Here is a 17851-nt window from a genome sequence, read left to right as displayed (position 1 = left end):
ATTTGCACGATGCCACTCCATTGATTGCCTTTTCGTCTCTGGTGAAAAATGATGGAGCCATGTTTCATCACGTGTCACAATTCTTCCAAGAAATTGATCTCCACCATTCTCAAACTGTTCCAAAAGTTCGCTGCATAGCGTTTTTCTTGTTTCTTTGTGGGCCACTGTTAACATCCTGGGAACCCACCTGGCACAAACCTTTTTTAACGCCAACACTTTCAGTATTCTGCAAACACTTCCTTCCCCTATCCCAACGTAGCGTGACAATTCGTTCACTGTGATGCATCTGTCAGCAGTCACAAATTCGTTAACTCCCTGCACACTGTCTGGAGTGTGTGCAGTACGAGGCCTGCCACTGCGAGGACAATCCTCAATATTGCCGTGCCCGCTTTCATCACGTAATCTGCTTGCCCGCCGAGTAACTGTGCTGAGATCGACAGCAGCATCTCCATACACCTTTTCCAACCTCTTGTGGATGTTTCCCACTGTCTCGTTTTCACAGCACAGGAATTCTATGACAGCGCGTTGCTTCTGACGAACGTCAAGTGTAGCAGCCATCTTGAAGACATGCTGTGGCGGCGCCACTCACGGAAACAGGTTGAACTAAGTTTGAAAACAAGAGGGAAGGATGTAGCTACACACTGTAAAACTTTCACACATGCAGAATGAAAACTGTGTTTTTACAAAAATAGTGTACTTTTCCTTTGGAGTGACCCTCGAAATACATTACGAAGAGTACGTTGTGTTGCGGAAGCCATATGTGAACGTGCACTGTCCTGCTGAAAAAGTGCAGCACCTTCCTGTCGAAGAAATGACAGTAGCACGGGGATAACATCCTGTGCAATGTAGCGGGCACTGGTTACTTTACCGAGCGAGGTGGCGCAGTGGTTAGCACACTGGATTCGCATTCGGGAGGACGACGGTTCAATCCCGTCTCCGGCCATCCTGATTTAGGTTTTCCGTGATTTCCCTAAATCGTTTCAGGCAAATGCCGGGATGGTTCCTTTGAAAGGGCACGGCCGATTTCCTTACCAATCCTTCCCTAACCCGAGCTTGCGCTCCGTCTCTAATGACCTCGTTGTCGACGGGACGTTAAACACTAACCACCACCACCACCACCACCACCACCACCACTGGTTACTTTACCCTGAAGTGTGAACGCGAGTTGTAACTGATGGCCCGCCACACCATGAAGCGTGTGATGGGACCTGGATAAACAGGACGCTCAGGTCTACACTATACTTGTGCGTGTTCATCACAGAGCCTACTCTGATTACTGAAGACAACAGAGCGCAGTTTCATTCTCCAGTTGATTCTTTCACGACACCAGAGTAGCCATGCTTGGTAGTGTGTTGTGTCAGTGGTACCCTGGCCAGAGGCACACGTGGTCATAGAGCTGCTGCAAGCAGACGGTTCCCAGCTGTCCTTACTGACACAGCAGTTGCAATGTGTGCCCAGATTTCTTCCCTGGATGATATTCGGTCGGCCACCGTTGCTCGCACAGTACGTCCGCACACCTTTGGGTACTATCGGAAATTAACACTTCACAGTACAAAATCATTGTTTTAGTTAATATACTCTGCCGGAAGAGAATGCAACACTCTCAAGGACAAGGTTATTTTATTGATAAGTAATGTGACAGGTAGTTCATCAGTGATAACAAATTCAGACCAAATGAAACACACATTCCACAGCAAAGGGTGCCTACAGTCGCATCAGTACACCGCTTGCCTGTCACTGGCGGCAACGCACGCGTATATTCTCGCGTGCAAACAGTCATAATGGTGCCGAATGGCGCAGTGCGATAGATTGTCCCAAACATCTCGCACCCTTAGCTGCATATGGTCGTGCAGGCTGTGTAGAACGTATAAGTTCCCGCTTCATCACGTCCCATACTCGTTCAATGGATGACAGATCTGGTGATATTTTTAGCCATGGCGTACGAGGATCACTCCAAAAGAAATCCACGCCATATTCTTTTTTTAAATCCATCTTTTATCCAAATGTTTGAAAGTTTTACAGTGTGTAGATACATCCTTTAGGAACTATATTTTCATTTCTCCACATAATTCCCATTCCTCTCAACTGCATACGCTATCTTGGAAAAACGCCTGTATATCCGCACGGTAAAATTCTGGACCAACCTGTTGGAGCCACTGTTTGGCGGCGTGCACAAGGGACTCATCATCTTCAAACCTTGTTCCACGAAGAGAGTCTTTCAGGTTCCCAAAGAGATGATAGTCACATGGAGCCAGGTCAGGACTGTAAGGCGGGTGTTTCTGTGTTGTCCATCCGTGTTTTGTGACCACTTCCATGGTTTTTTGACTGACATGTAGCCGTGCATTGTCGTGCAACAGCAAAACATCCTGGTTTTGCTGATGTGGTCGAGCACAACTCAGTCGAGCTTGAAGTTTCTTCAGTGTCGTCACATATGCATCAGAATTTACGATGGTACCACTTAGCATGATGTCCACAAGTAAGAGTCTTTCGGAATCGAAAAACACAGTAGCCATAACTTTTCCAGCAGAAGGTGTGACTTCGAACTTTTTTTTCTTGTGTGGATTTGCACGATGCCACTCCATTGATTGCCTTTTCGTCTCTGGTGAAAAATGATGGAGCCATGTTTCATCACGTGTCACAATTCTTCCAAGAAATTGATCTCCACCATTCTCAAACTGTTCCAAAAGTTCGCTGCATAGCGTTTTTCTTGTTTCTTTGTGGGCCACTGTTAACATCCTGGGAACCCACCTGGCACAAACCTTTTTTAACGCCAACACTTTCAGTATTCTGCAAACACTTCCTTCCCCTATCCCAACGTAGCGTGACAATTCGTTCACTGTGATGCATCTGTCAGCAGTCACAAATTCGTTAACTCCCTGCACACTGTCTGGAGTGTGTGCAGTACGAGGCCTGCCACTGCGAGGACAATCCTCAATATTGCCGTGCCCGCTTTCATCACGTAATCTGCTTGCCCGCCGAGTAACTGTGCTGAGATCGACAGCAGCATCTCCATACACCTTTTCCAACCTCTTGTGGATGTTTCCCACTGTCTCGTTTTCACAGCACAGGAATTCTATGACAGCGCGTTGCTTCTGACGAACGTCAAGTGTAGCAGCCATCTTGAAGACATGCTGTGGCGGCGCCACTCACGGAAACAGGTTGAACTAAGTTTGAAAACAAGAGGGAAGGATGTAGCTACACACTGTAAAACTTTCACACATGCAGAATGAAAACTGTGTTTTTACAAAAATAGTGTACTTTTCCTTTGGAGTGACCCTCGAAATACATTACGAAGAGTACGTTGTGTTGCGGAAGCCATATGTGAACGTGCACTGTCCTGCTGAAAAAGTGCAGCACCTTCCTGTCGAAGAAATGACAGTAGCACGGGGATAACATCCTGTGCAATGTAGCGGGCACTGGTTACTTTACCGAGCGAGGTGGCGCAGTGGTTAGCACACTGGATTCGCATTCGGGAGGACGACGGTTCAATCCCGTCTCCGGCCATCCTGATTTAGGTTTTCCGTGATTTCCCTAAATCGTTTCAGGCAAATGCCGGGATGGTTCCTTTGAAAGGGCACGGCCGATTTCCTTACCAATCCTTCCCTAACCCGAGCTTGCGCTCCGTCTCTAATGACCTCGTTGTCGACGGGACGTTAAACACTAACCACCACCACCACCACCACCACCACCACCACTGGTTACTTTACCCTGAAGTGTGAACGCGAGTTGTAACTGATGGCCCGCCACACCATGAAGCGTGTGATGGGACCTGGATAAACAGGACGCTCAGGTCTACACTATACTTGTGCGTGTTCATCACAGAGCCTACTCTGATTACTGAAGACAACAGAGCGCAGTTTCATTCTCCAGTTGATTCTTTCACGACACCAGAGTAGCCATGCTTGGTAGTGTGTTGTGTCAGTGGTACCCTGGCCAGAGGCACACGTGGTCATAGAGCTGCTGCAAGCAGACGGTTCCCAGCTGTCCTTACTGACACAGCAGTTGCAATGTGTGCCCAGATTTCTTCCCTGGATGATATTCGGTCGGCCACCGTTGCTCGCACAGTACGTCCGCACACCTTTGGGTACTATCGGAAATTAACACTTCACAGTACAAAATCATTGTTTTAGTTAATATACTCTGCCGGAAGAGAATGCAACACTCTCAAGGACAAGGTTATTTTATTGATAAGTAATGTGACAGGTAGTTCATCAGTGATAACAAATTCAGACCAAATGAAACACACATTCCACAGCAAAGGGTGCCTACAGTCGCATCAGTACACCGCTTGCCTGTCACTGGCGGCAACGCACGCGTATATTCTCGCGTGCAAACAGTCATAATGGTGCCGAATGGCGCAGTGCGATAGATTGTCCCAAACATCTCGCACCCTTAGCTGCATATGGTCGTGCAGGCTGTGTAGAACGTATAAGTTCCCGCTTCATCACGTCCCATACTCGTTCAATGGATGACAGATCTGGTGATATTTTTAGCCATGGCGTACGAGGATCACTCCAAAAGAAATCCACGCCATATTCTTTTTTTAAATCCATCTTTTATCCAAATGTTTGAAAGTTTTACAGTGTGTAGATACATCCTTTAGGAACTATATTTTCATTTCTCCACATAATTCCCATTCCTCTCAACTGCATACGCTATCTTGGAAAAACGCCTGTATATCCGCACGGTAAAATTCTGGACCAACCTGTTGGAGCCACTGTTTGGCGGCGTGCACAAGGGACTCATCATCTTCAAACCTTGTTCCACGAAGAGAGTCTTTCAGGTTCCCAAAGAGATGATAGTCACATGGAGCCAGGTCAGGACTGTAAGGCGGGTGTTTCTGTGTTGTCCATCCGTGTTTTGTGACCACTTCCATGGTTTTTTGACTGACATGTAGCCGTGCATTGTCGTGCAACAGCAAAACATCCTGGTTTTGCTGATGTGGTCGAGCACAACTCAGTCGAGCTTGAAGTTTCTTCAGTGTCGTCACATATGCATCAGAATTTACGATGGTACCACTTAGCATGATGTCCACAAGTAAGAGTCTTTCGGAATCGAAAAACACAGTAGCCATAACTTTTCCAGCAGAAGGTGTGACTTCGAACTTTTTTTTCTTGTGTGGATTTGCACGATGCCACTCCATTGATTGCCTTTTCGTCTCTGGTGAAAAATGATGGAGCCATGTTTCATCACGTGTCACAATTCTTCCAAGAAATTGATCTCCACCATTCTCAAACTGTTCCAAAAGTTCGCTGCATAGCGTTTTTCTTGTTTCTTTGTGGGCCACTGTTAACATCCTGGGAACCCACCTGGCACAAACCTTTTTTAACGCCAACACTTTCAGTATTCTGCAAACACTTCCTTCCCCTATCCCAACGTAGCGTGACAATTCGTTCACTGTGATGCATCTGTCAGCAGTCACAAATTCGTTAACTCCCTGCACACTGTCTGGAGTGTGTGCAGTACGAGGCCTGCCACTGCGAGGACAATCCTCAATATTGCCGTGCCCGCTTTCATCACGTAATCTGCTTGCCCGCCGAGTAACTGTGCTGAGATCGACAGCAGCATCTCCATACACCTTTTCCAACCTCTTGTGGATGTTTCCCACTGTCTCGTTTTCACAGCACAGGAATTCTATGACAGCGCGTTGCTTCTGACGAACGTCAAGTGTAGCAGCCATCTTGAAGACATGCTGTGGCGGCGCCACTCACGGAAACAGGTTGAACTAAGTTTGAAAACAAGAGGGAAGGATGTAGCTACACACTGTAAAACTTTCACACATGCAGAATGAAAACTGTGTTTTTACAAAAATAGTGTACTTTTCCTTTGGAGTGACCCTCGAAATACATTACGAAGAGTACGTTGTGTTGCGGAAGCCATATGTGAACGTGCACTGTCCTGCTGAAAAAGTGCAGCACCTTCCTGTCGAAGAAATGACAGTAGCACGGGGATAACATCCTGTGCAATGTAGCGGGCACTGGTTACTTTACCGAGCGAGGTGGCGCAGTGGTTAGCACACTGGATTCGCATTCGGGAGGACGACGGTTCAATCCCGTCTCCGGCCATCCTGATTTAGGTTTTCCGTGATTTCCCTAAATCGTTTCAGGCAAATGCCGGGATGGTTCCTTTGAAAGGGCACGGCCGATTTCCTTACCAATCCTTCCCTAACCCGAGCTTGCGCTCCGTCTCTAATGACCTCGTTGTCGACGGGACGTTAAACACTAACCACCACCACCACCACCACCACCACCACCACTGGTTACTTTACCCTGAAGTGTGAACGCGAGTTGTAACTGATGGCCCGCCACACCATGAAGCGTGTGATGGGACCTGGATAAACAGGACGCTCAGGTCTACACTATACTTGTGCGTGTTCATCACAGAGCCTACTCTGATTACTGAAGACAACAGAGCGCAGTTTCATTCTCCAGTTGATTCTTTCACGACACCAGAGTAGCCATGCTTGGTAGTGTGTTGTGTCAGTGGTACCCTGGCCAGAGGCACACGTGGTCATAGAGCTGCTGCAAGCAGACGGTTCCCAGCTGTCCTTACTGACACAGCAGTTGCAATGTGTACCCAGATTTCTTCCCTGGATGATATTCGGTCGGCCACCGTTGCTCGCACAGTACGTCGATCTTGACGTGCACTTATACTACACGGACGTCCAGAACCTGGTCCACGGATGCGGGTATGTTCCACACATCACTGCTGAAATCTGCGGCATGTAACCTATACATTGTGCCCGACATGTGCAGCAATCCGTCAATCCAGATTTCCGCAGGCCTACAATGCGACCCCGTTCAAATGGCTGAAATTGTTCGACAGGACCACGTACTCGTCAGGGGGCATGGTTGTTCCATAGAATGAATGTTGCAAACTCAGCACAGTTACTGCCTGCCAAGTCAAAACAGAGGGAACACAGACATGCCTCCGGAGCGTCATCTCATCGCCAATGACTGTGCAACACTGCAACCCCTCAGCCTACACATGTGATATCCCTGTGCCTCTGGACACAGGGAGGATGTTCCAGTTTTTCCCAGCGGTGTGGCCGTGCGGTTCTAGGCTCTTCAATCTGGAACCGCGTGACCGCTACGGTCGCAGGTTCGAATCCTGCCTCGGGCACGGATGTGTGTGATGTCCTTAGGTTAGTTAGGTTTAAGTAGTTCTACGTTCTAGGGGACTGATGACCTCACAAGTTAAGTCCCATAGTGCTCAGAGCCATTTGAACTATTTTTTCCGCATTAGTATGAAATAATTGACGATCAAATAGTGATTTCCCATATTCATCGGCATCAGTTAATAATGAGCAACAAGTATTGGCAGTTTGGCAACTTTATTGGTAGCTCTTTCCCACCGTAGTAGCATTGTTCAATGTTCGTTCTCTCGCTTTAATGGTACCCCTCGTTTCACCGTCCGTTGAACTGAGCCGTATTCTCTCCTATCAAATGTGCCTTTGAAGAGCCATACTGTTGACATTCTTGAACAGAACTACTTATTGCACGGAAGGTGATGCAGCTCTCCATGCTAGACTACAGCGTGCAAACCTCTTCACCTCCGCACAGTTACTGGAACCTACACCCATTTAAATCTGCTTACTGTACTCCATCTATGGTCTCTCTCTAATTTTTTTTTACCCCATACACTTCCTTCCACTACCAAATAGACCGTTCCTTAATGCCCTGCTACGCTAACGTATGCTATCAGTCTGATTGTGCCACAAATTTCTTATTTTGCCCGATTCGATTCAGTACCTCTATCTATCCATCTAATCGTCAGCGTTTCAAAAGTTTCTAACCTCTTCTTGTATGAACTGTTTATCGTCCACGTTTCACATCAGTACAAGGTTACACTACAGATAAATATTTCCAAAAAAGACATGTAAACATTTAAATTTCCGTTCGGTGTTAACCCAGGCTTTTTTCCTGCCAGTCTGCATTTTATATCCTCTCTACTTCGGCCACCGTCATTTATTTTGCTGCCCAAATAACAACATTCATCTACTTTTTCAGTGTCTCAATTCCAGATTCAATCCTCTCAGTATCGCCTAATTTTATGCGACGAGATACCATAACCATTGTTTTAGGAGGGTGTACTGAAAAGTAATGCCTCTAAATTTTTATGTGAAAACTCTTAAATCTTTTTAAATAAAACAAACGGTTTAAACATTTTAAAAGATTATTCTTCATGTCTACGTATTTATTTCTCAACATATTCATCCTGGCGACGAACATATTTCTCCCGACGAGGGACCAGTTTGTTGATACCGGAACTGTAGACTGACTTTGTTCACGGAGCCACAGCCTTACTTCTGCTTGCACCGCTTCATCACTATCAAAGTTAAGTCACAGTCTCATATATATATTTCACGATCATTTATGTCTCTCGCTGTTCTCCTAACACTTGTGACGCAAAAATATTTTGTAAATTACGTACAAAACGAATTAAAAGCAAACATTATTTTTACGTCGCATCCACCGCAGAGGAAGGCGAGCTTTATGGCCGCTAGGGGCGCTAGTGTCACTTGAACTATCAAATGATAACAACTTTCACTGGAGTGAGTGTCGCGACTGTATACATTAGACTGTGGTAAAGTCTTCGAAGGTGTTCTTTAACTTTGGAAGGAGATGAAGGTCGGATGGGGTCAAGTCTGGACTTTACAGAGGATGATCGATGACAGCGTCAGATCATTGCAGGTGTCGCAGCAGTCGTGTGTGGTTTGACATTGTCATGCTGAGGGAAGTGGTGCTCCATAACCCGACCCAATAACAGCTCGCTGTTTCTCACGCACCGATAGTCATGTTACACATCGCCATGTTACTCGCTACAACTCGGGGCCCTCCAGCGGCAGAGGGCTGCAAATATGTAGATATGAAGAATAAATATGTAGAATGTTAACAATAACGCATTTTTTATTTAAAAAGCTTTCGGAGGCATTACTTTTCAGTACGTCCTCGTAGTTTTGTTGATGCTCACCTTACAATCTGTTTTCAAGACACTATTCATTTCTACGGAAACAAACGAAGAGTGGAAACGTCAACATTCTAAGTACCAAATCTCACATTTGTCACGAAAATAAAAAGAAATGAATCTCTCTCTGTACATATCTTATTTGTATAAAAATGATAAAATATTTTTATACCATAGAGTGATGTTGACTACCTCATCACTTCAAAAAACAATGAGACAAATTAGAAAAGGGGTGATTTATTAAGAAGGTCTTAAGTGCCTCGCCCGGAAACTGGCTGGTTCTAAGCCCCAATAAGAAAGTTTTAGTTCTGAGTGCCATTAATACAGAGGCTCTACGTTCAATTTGTGGTAACACTAGTACAGAAATACTGCAGTAATATTTTAATTACTAGAACTGTAATCATCAAAAAACATTTCTCATTTCTTTTACATTTTTTTACAAGAGGATAACAAAATTAATTTCACGAAAAAAACTCTCTCAGTGTTACCTTCTGTTTCCTACACGACTACAGTCTTGGGGTCAGATGTTGCTAGGTTCAGGAAGAAATGGCAACATCGTAGACAGGTCCTTTTGTTTTGCAACTGATAAACAAGGCTGTTCTTTCAGATGAAGTATGCCAGGGCTTACACCTGCCATGGTATTTCCTTGTTTGAATGCATTAACATTTTTGCAGTCTCCTATTTCAGAGTAAGAATTTTTAATAGCTATTTGACATCGGTGAGTATGATAAACGTTGATCATACTGCATTTAAAGACCTTAAACGGCAATGTTTCGGCAGCATCTTTACAATCAAAAAATCCAGTTGTGTGCATCTGAATTACAATGAACGGCTTCATAGTTTTAGCTGACTCAACAATATCGCGTAAATCTTTCTGAAAAAAGACTATGATGGATGACACTTGGAACTCCTGAGGGAAACAGTCTTGGCATAGAGACCATAAACCTTCTATTGATGAACGTTTGAAACGTTTTTTCCTTGATTTGACACTTGGAACAAGTCTAGGGACCTGCAACAGATTACCGAGAACATAACACCACTGAAAATGCGCTAAAAAAAAAGGCACTAGATCATTTTTCCATTTCCTCTCTTCAATTACTAACGTAGCTGCCTTTAGTTTCTAAGAACATTGAAAATGCTAGACTTTCTTCGCGTTGTGTTGCTCGTTGGTAATTAGTGTTCTGCTTTTAAATTTCCCTCTCCACTGCAGTGAGAAACAAACGTAAAGCGTCAACCGAAGTAAGTGCAAGGTTTTGGAATAATTATAATGAAGGCTGGAACTGCAATTCAATGATAAGCGTTTCATATTTGCATAAAAATTCAGACACCTCTTAATGCAGTTTTCTTTTTCTATATCATTTGCCAGCTTCGTCAAAAACCTTGTGTCCATTATGAAAAATAGCCCAGTATCAATACCACAACTTTGTATCGCTGTTATCACTAATGTTGCAATGAGTGAAACCTGTAAGGCGATTATTAGCGTCATCAAAACAATAAGGCAACGTGTATACGGTTGGCAGGCTGTGCTCATTCTCTCGTGTACTCTTCCGTTTCCTCCAGTGTAAATCCTCGTTCACAAATACAAGCGAATGGTAGCGAACACTGGCGTATTGTCTGCGAGTGCCTGCTCGCTTTCATTCGCTCTGGTGTAAACGAGGATTTGCCTGAATGGGCTGCCCCTCCCCTCCTTGCCTGGGAACAACTGCAAGCCAATCGCAATCTGTGGGGCGCAGCTCGGCGCCAAAAACTGACTACTTAACGCGCAGACTGCCGCCTACATTACGGACTGCGGAGGTGCCGTTGTACTCGACACGTTATGGCAGCGTGCCCATAAGGATAACGGAAGTGGCAGCAGGCGGCAAGGTGCAGTGCAAACACAGCTGTCTTCTCCAACGTCCACCTCCCTGGGCTTCTCCAGGTAATTGTAATAGGCCATCTGCTGTTCTTAATCTGTAGAAACTATTTAGGAGACAATCTCAGCAGCCCTCTTAGCTTGTTTGCAGATGACGTTGTTGTTTCCCGTCTAGGACAGTCATCAGAAGCTTAAAACGAATTGATAATTGCTTTACACAATATATCTGCATGGTGCGAAAAGGGGCAGGTACCCTAAACAATAAGAAGCGTGAGGGCCTCCATATGAACATTACAAGAATTTCGGTACACGATAAATAACACAAATTTAAAAGTTGTAAATTCAACTAAATCTGCCTCGGGCATGGATGTGTGTGATGTCCTTAGGTTAGTTAGGTTTAAGTAGTTCTAAGTTCTAGGGGACTGATGACCTCAGAAGTTAAGTCCCATAGTACCCAGAGCCAGTAAACTAAATACCTAGGTACAACAGTTAACAACAACTTAAATTGGGACCATCACATTAAAAATGAAGTGAGGAAGGTGAACCGAAGACTGCATTTTATTGGCAGCACACTTAGAAGATCCAACAAATCTACTAAAGAGACTGCCTACACTACACTTGCCCGTAGTCTTCTGGAGTTCTGCTGTGCAGTATGGGGTCCTTACCACATAGGGTTGAAGGAGGGCATAGAAAAAGTACAAATAAGGGCAGCTCGTTTTGTATTGAGGCCCAATAAAGGAGAAAGTTACAGATATGATAAGCATGTTAGGGTGACAATCATTAAAAACAAAGACGTTATATCTAGTCCCTTCAACCCCCACAACCCAATCCCTCCCCCTCCTCCCCCCCCCCTCAAAGACGTTATTCGTTGCAGTGAAATCGTTTCGCGACATTTCAATCACCAACTTTCTCTTCCGAATGCTAAAATATTTTGTTGACTCCCACTACATCGAGAGAAATGGCCATTGTAATAAGATAAGAAAAAAACTAGAATTTGCACGGGAAGCTTCAGGTGTTCATTTTTTCCAAGTGCTATTCGAGAGTGAAATGGTCGAGAAATAGTCAAATTATTTCTATGAACCCCCTGTCAAACACTTAAGTGCGAATTGCAGAGTAATCATGTGGGTGTAGATCTAACATACTCATGTAGACGTAGATCTGTCATCTCTCTGCTCGAAGGATCACGATAGCAAATATCCTTCAACTTTCCCCACAGAAAGAAATCCGGAGACGTCAGATCAGGTGGACGTGCGGGCCATGGTATGGTGCTTCGACGACCAATCCACCTGTCATGAAATATGCTATTCAATACCGCTTCAACCGCACGCGAGGTATGGGCCGGAATCCATCATGTTGGAAGTACATCGCCATTCTGACATACAGTGAAACATCTTGTAGTAACATCAGTAGAACATTACGTAGGAAATCAGCATACACTGCACCATTTAGATTGCCATCGATAAAATGGTGGCCAATTATCCTTCCTCCCATAATGCCGCACCATACATTAACCCTCCAAGGTCGCTGATGTTCCGCTTGTCGCAGCCATCGTGGATTTTCCGTTGCCCAATGGTGTATATTATGCCGATTTACGTTACCGCTGTTGGTGAATGACTCTTCGTCGCTAAATAGAACGCGTGCAAAAAATTTGTCATCGTCCCGTAATTTCTCTTGTGCCCAGTGGCAGAACTGTACACGACGTTCAAAGTCGTCGCCATGCAATTCCTGGTGCATAGAAATATGTTACGGGTGCAATCGATGTTGATGTAGTATTCTCAACGCCGACGTTTTTGAGATTCCCGATTCTCGCGCAATTTGCCTGCTACTGATGTGCGGATTAGCCGCAACAGCAGCTAAAACACCTACTTGGGCATCATCATTTGTTGCAGGTCGTGATTGACGTTTGACATGTGGCTGAACACTTCCTGTTTCCTCAAATAACGTAACTATCCGGCAAACGGTCGGGACACTTGGATGATGTCGTCCAGAATAACGAGCAGCATACATAGCACACGCCCGTTGGGCATTTTGATCACAATAGCCATACATCAACACGATATCGACCTTTTCGGCAATTGGTAAACGGTCCATTTTAACACGGGTAATGTATCACGAAGCAAATACCGTCCGCACTGGCGGAATGTTACGTGATATCACGTACGTATACGTTTGTGACTATTACAGCGTCATCTATCACAAAGTGAAAACAGTGGTCCAACTAAAACATACATATTTGATTACGTTCTACACGAATGTGTAATAAAATGGGGGTTCCTATTTTTAAAAAAGATAAAAAGAAACAAACGCAGTTGATGTCCGTTTGACCTATGACAGCGCCATCTAGCGGGCCAACCATACCGCCATCTGGTTTCCCCCTTCAAGCTAGACGAGTTTCGTTCTTTGTAGTTTTTTCGTTTGATGCTTATTTCGTGAGATATTTGGCCCGGTCACTATCAATGGACCTCCCTGTATATGTTGAATGGCATATTTAGCAACCCAGATAATAGGCAGCAATAGTGAAGAACAAGTAAATAAATCCAAGATGAGGTTACCTTCATGTACAATTGTTGACCGCCAAAGGTAATTCCTCATTGTGTAAGGCGTATTTTTTTCGTTAATTTTCATTTTTTTACTTATTGATATTGTGTGCTTGAATTGTAAGTGCGCAACACTGGTGCCATTTGTCCGAACGCGTGTAGTAAATTTAGTGCATCGGTTGTTAATCCAGTTAAGAAAATGCAACTGGATACAGCTAGTCTCCTATGAATCAGTTGATTAATACACTCGGTTGATCTGCCGTGTAAAGAACGGAATCGATATTCGTAGTAGCGAAGCCAGATAGCTCCGTACCTACGATTCGACTTACTCAACAGATATCACAAAAATGTTCAATGTGAAACTTTTTTCACACAGAAAATTGTTGTCACTTGGCTAGTCTCAGTGTAATATTTAGTACGGAGTAGACGGATTTACCCTCATCTGCGTATAATGATAGATACTTGTTAGCTACGTAACCTACAAGTAGCAACGCCACACGTTAACTGTGCTAGCAAGACGGCTTATAACATTATCGTTGCCTGATTAGTCGCTGTTAGAGATCTCATTAGCGCACCACTAATTACATAAACACGTGAAAGAGTAGAGGAATCCCTCTGCTACGACAGCTTTGACTCACAAACGATTGGGAGGTAGAATAACCATTTAACGTGCATATGATTATTGACTTTTTGTGACATTATAATGTTCATTTTTCTTCGAATATTACTTTTTATAGACCTTCTTTTGTACAACTAAATTGAGCAAGTAGTTCCTACAGCACGTTTTCAATTAGCCGGATAAATGCGGGCCGGCCGGTGTGGCCGAGTGGTTCTAGGCGCTTCAGTCTGGAAGCAAGTGCTCTACCGCGAAAGGCAAAGGTCCCGAGTTCGAGTCTCGGTCGGGCACACAGTTTTAATCTGCCAGGCAGTTTCATATCAGCGCACACTCCACTGCAGAGTGAAAATCTCATTCTGGAAACATCCCCCAGGCTGTGGATAAGCCATGTCTCCGCTATATCCTTTCTTTCAGGAGTGCTAGTTCTGCAGGTTCGCAGAAGAGCTTCTGTAAAGTTTGGAAGGTAGGAGACGAGATACTGGCAGAAGTAAAGCCGTGAGTACCGGTCGTGAGTCGTGCTTCGGTAGCTCAGTTGGTAGAGCCCTTACCCGCGAAAAGCAAAGGTCCCGAGTTCGACTCTCGGTCGGGCACACAGTTTTAATCTGCCAGGAAGTTCCCTTCGTGTTGTTTTGGTGCTCACAGGGTTCACGAGTGCGGCATTCAGTTCTGATGTGACTTTTGCAGCTGTCGTTCGTTCCCTTATATCTCGTCACATTCCTCTTCAATGACCGTCTGTCACGATCAGTGAACACACACTTCCGTCCGCTTTGTGGCTTAAGAAGATGACGTTTTTCCACTTTCCCTGTATGCGGTATAAATCTTCGATAAGGTTCCTCTTGAAACATCAAACACTTCGACTAACTTCGTTACAGAAGCACCCATCATAGGAGTACTACTAATCTGCCCAAGTTTGATTTGATTGCCTTAGCTCCAATATAATGCACTCACAACTACACAGAACACTGTCCTGACGCTTGCAACGTATTGAGGACATTGCAGAGGTGCCGTTCGTGATCAAATGCAACAGCGCAACGTGCAGGCTTGGCTAGAATCTGCATTTATGTTCAAGCACGAGTTTCTCATGGAGTTTCCATATTTTTATCCAACCCCAGTATTTTCAAAATTAAGCTTATACTATATTTCGTATCACACGATTTCAGTTCACTACTAGGAAATAATGGTCTATTTTCTTCACGTTTCCGTTTTCCATTCATTTCTTTCCTGACGACGATTCGCATTTTGCATTTTGTGAGTCAGAAGATCGGTATAGTCAAATGAATTCTGTCTCCCATACTCTAATAACAGAACAACATATTTCAGTGCCTCAAAGTTTCATCGATCGGTCTATTTTTCTATCGAACACATTTTGTTTATTACTTCGACGTCACTTAGCTGGTCCAATGCTTTACGGGCATCGTTATTCAACTACAAACGGATGTTTTCGTGCCTGCCGGAGTGGCCGAGAATGAGCGAGGTGGCGCAGTGGTAGCACACTGGACTCGCATTCGGGAGGACGACGGTTCAAGCCCGCGTCCGGCCATCCTGATTTAGGTTTTCCGTGATTTCCCTAAATCCCTCCAGGCAAATGCTGGGATGGTTCCTTTGAAAGGACACGGCCGACTTCCTTCCCCATTCTTCACTAATCCGATGAGACCAATGACCTCGCTGTTTGGTCTCTTCCCACAACCAACCCAAGTGGCCGAGCGCCGGCACGGTAGCGCAGCGTGTTCGGTCAGAGGGTAGTGTGCCCCCTGTAATAATAATAATAATAATAATAATAAACGGAGTTAACAGATCAACAACGAACTTAAATGGATGTCTTACGACGTCCGCCCCGAGCAGATGCAGCAATCTAAACCGAACAAAATGAAAATAAAAAACAAAATGAAAATAAAAAAAATAAAAAAGCAGTTCTAGGCGCTTCAGTCTGGAACCGCGTGACCGCTACGGTCGCAGGTTCGAATCCTTCCTCGGGCATGGTGTGTGTGGTGTCCTTAGATCAGTTAGGTTTAAGTAGTTCTAAGTTCTAGGGGACTGATGACCTCACAAGTTAAGTCCCATAGTGCTCAGAGCCATTTGAACCAATTTTCATGTTTTCGTGATCTACGTGTTTACAACCAGGAATCTGTATTTTAAATGATAATATTAGTTCTAACTTAAGCAGAATACTTTGGGCATTGTTTTCTGTTTGTTCAAAAATAGCAGAACTATGCACAGATAAGCTGCTAGCCAGATAAACAGCACCCTAATAATTTGGACCTTGCTGTTCATCGTCCGTTTTTCGTCTCTTTCTAACGTCCCATATAACCAAAGTCGTTAAAGATGGATCGCTAGTTCAGGTGGACAGGTACGAAAGAAATATTCGGGTGTGATACGTCTCTAGGAACCATCGCGGTATTCTTATGAGCGACTTTGGCAACATACGAAAAAGCCAACCCAAATCAAATGGCTGGATGGAAGTCTGACTTCTGCTCTTCCCTGTTGCGAGCCTGCCTTTTGCAGTGGTTTTCGTCATGAAATACTTTAGCCTCTGCGTTACGCTGCACAGTGCACTCGAAGTATGAAACCATTTATTAATGGATGAAATATTTCAGAAGCAGCAGACGGAACGCTGTTAGGAATTACTGAGGCAGATTAAAGGGGCACGCCGAACCGGAATCTGAGACTTTCGCCAGCTGCACTCACTCTACATTTTCTGTGAAGAACCAGTACTCGGCTGCACAGAAGCAGGACACAGCACACCAGCGATGTGCCAGCTGGAGAGTCATTTTCGAGATTCCTGCCAACGTTGTTTTAATTTACTAGAAATCAAAAGAAGGCCGTTTGGAGTTTACATTACATCAATATATTTGCATCAATATTCCGCAAGCCACCTGACAGTGTGTGGTGGAGCCCGAAGCCCGGAGCACGAAGAAATAGACGTCGTTAAGGACTGTCCACTTATTCAGGGGCCCTGTGCGGTCGTGGACTTGATGAGTTAATCATTCCTTAATTCACAGAGGCCATTTAGGGAAATCATGAAAACCTTAAACCAGCATATATTGAGATACGAGTACAGGATAATGTTCCGCCATATCGTTCGGTTATTTGCACGAAGAATGATTTCAGTACGCTGTCCTCTGCCTAGTGAAAGATCTCATCAGAATACAACATTAATCAATGGCTATGCAATTTGAAAAATATCGTTTCGTTTAGTTTTTACAAGGAAATGATCCGGCTAGCTGTGCCGAAGTATGTTTTTTTTTTCTTTTTTCTTCCCCTCTCTCGTAGTTGTTCGTTTCCGAAGACTAGCTTGACGCAGCTCTCCACGCTGGTCTACCCACGCAAAACTTCATCTCCGAATAACTATTGCAACCTACATCCGTTTCAACCTGCTTACTGTATTCATCCCTTGATCACTCTCTGCGACCTTTACCCCCTGCACTTCCCTCCAGTACCAAATTGACGATTTTCCATAATGCCTCAGAGCGTGTCTTACCAAGCGATCACTTCTTTTAGTCATGTGGAATAAATTTCTTTTATTCCCAGTTCTTTTCAGTACCTTCTCATCAGTTACGTGATTTATCCATCAAACATTCAATATTCTTCCATAGCACCATATTTCAAAAGCTTCTGTTCTTTTCTTGTCTGAACTGCTTATGGTTCTCCATTCACTCTTGTACTGGGCTACGCGCCAGACGAATTCCTTCAGAAAATACTTAAATTAATGAAATGATCGTATGGTATTGACGGCCAGGAGTCCTCACGTCGGAAGTTCGGCTACCAAGTTGCAAGTATTTTGAAGTTGACGCCACATTGGGCAACTTACGTGTCGATGATTATGAGGACAACACAACATCCTGTCCCTACGCGGAAATAATCTCCGCCCCCCACCCCATC

At 44.5% G+C, this 17851-nt stretch overlaps 1 protein-coding gene across 4 annotated transcripts in view; it reads right to left on the bottom strand.

Moving 5' to 3' along the window:
* LOC126297494 (glucose-6-phosphate 1-dehydrogenase) overlaps positions 1-17851 on the bottom strand; it is a 259429-nt gene that overhangs the window by 91667 nt on the left and 149911 nt on the right. The window lies entirely within an intron of this gene.

Source organism: Schistocerca gregaria, chromosome X (assembly GCF_023897955.1).
Source record: "Schistocerca gregaria isolate iqSchGreg1 chromosome X, iqSchGreg1.2, whole genome shotgun sequence".
Lineage (NCBI taxonomy): Eukaryota > Metazoa > Arthropoda > Insecta > Orthoptera > Acrididae > Schistocerca > Schistocerca gregaria.
Note: the sequence above shows the minus strand (reverse complement) of the source record. Positions and strands in the feature narration are given on the sequence as shown.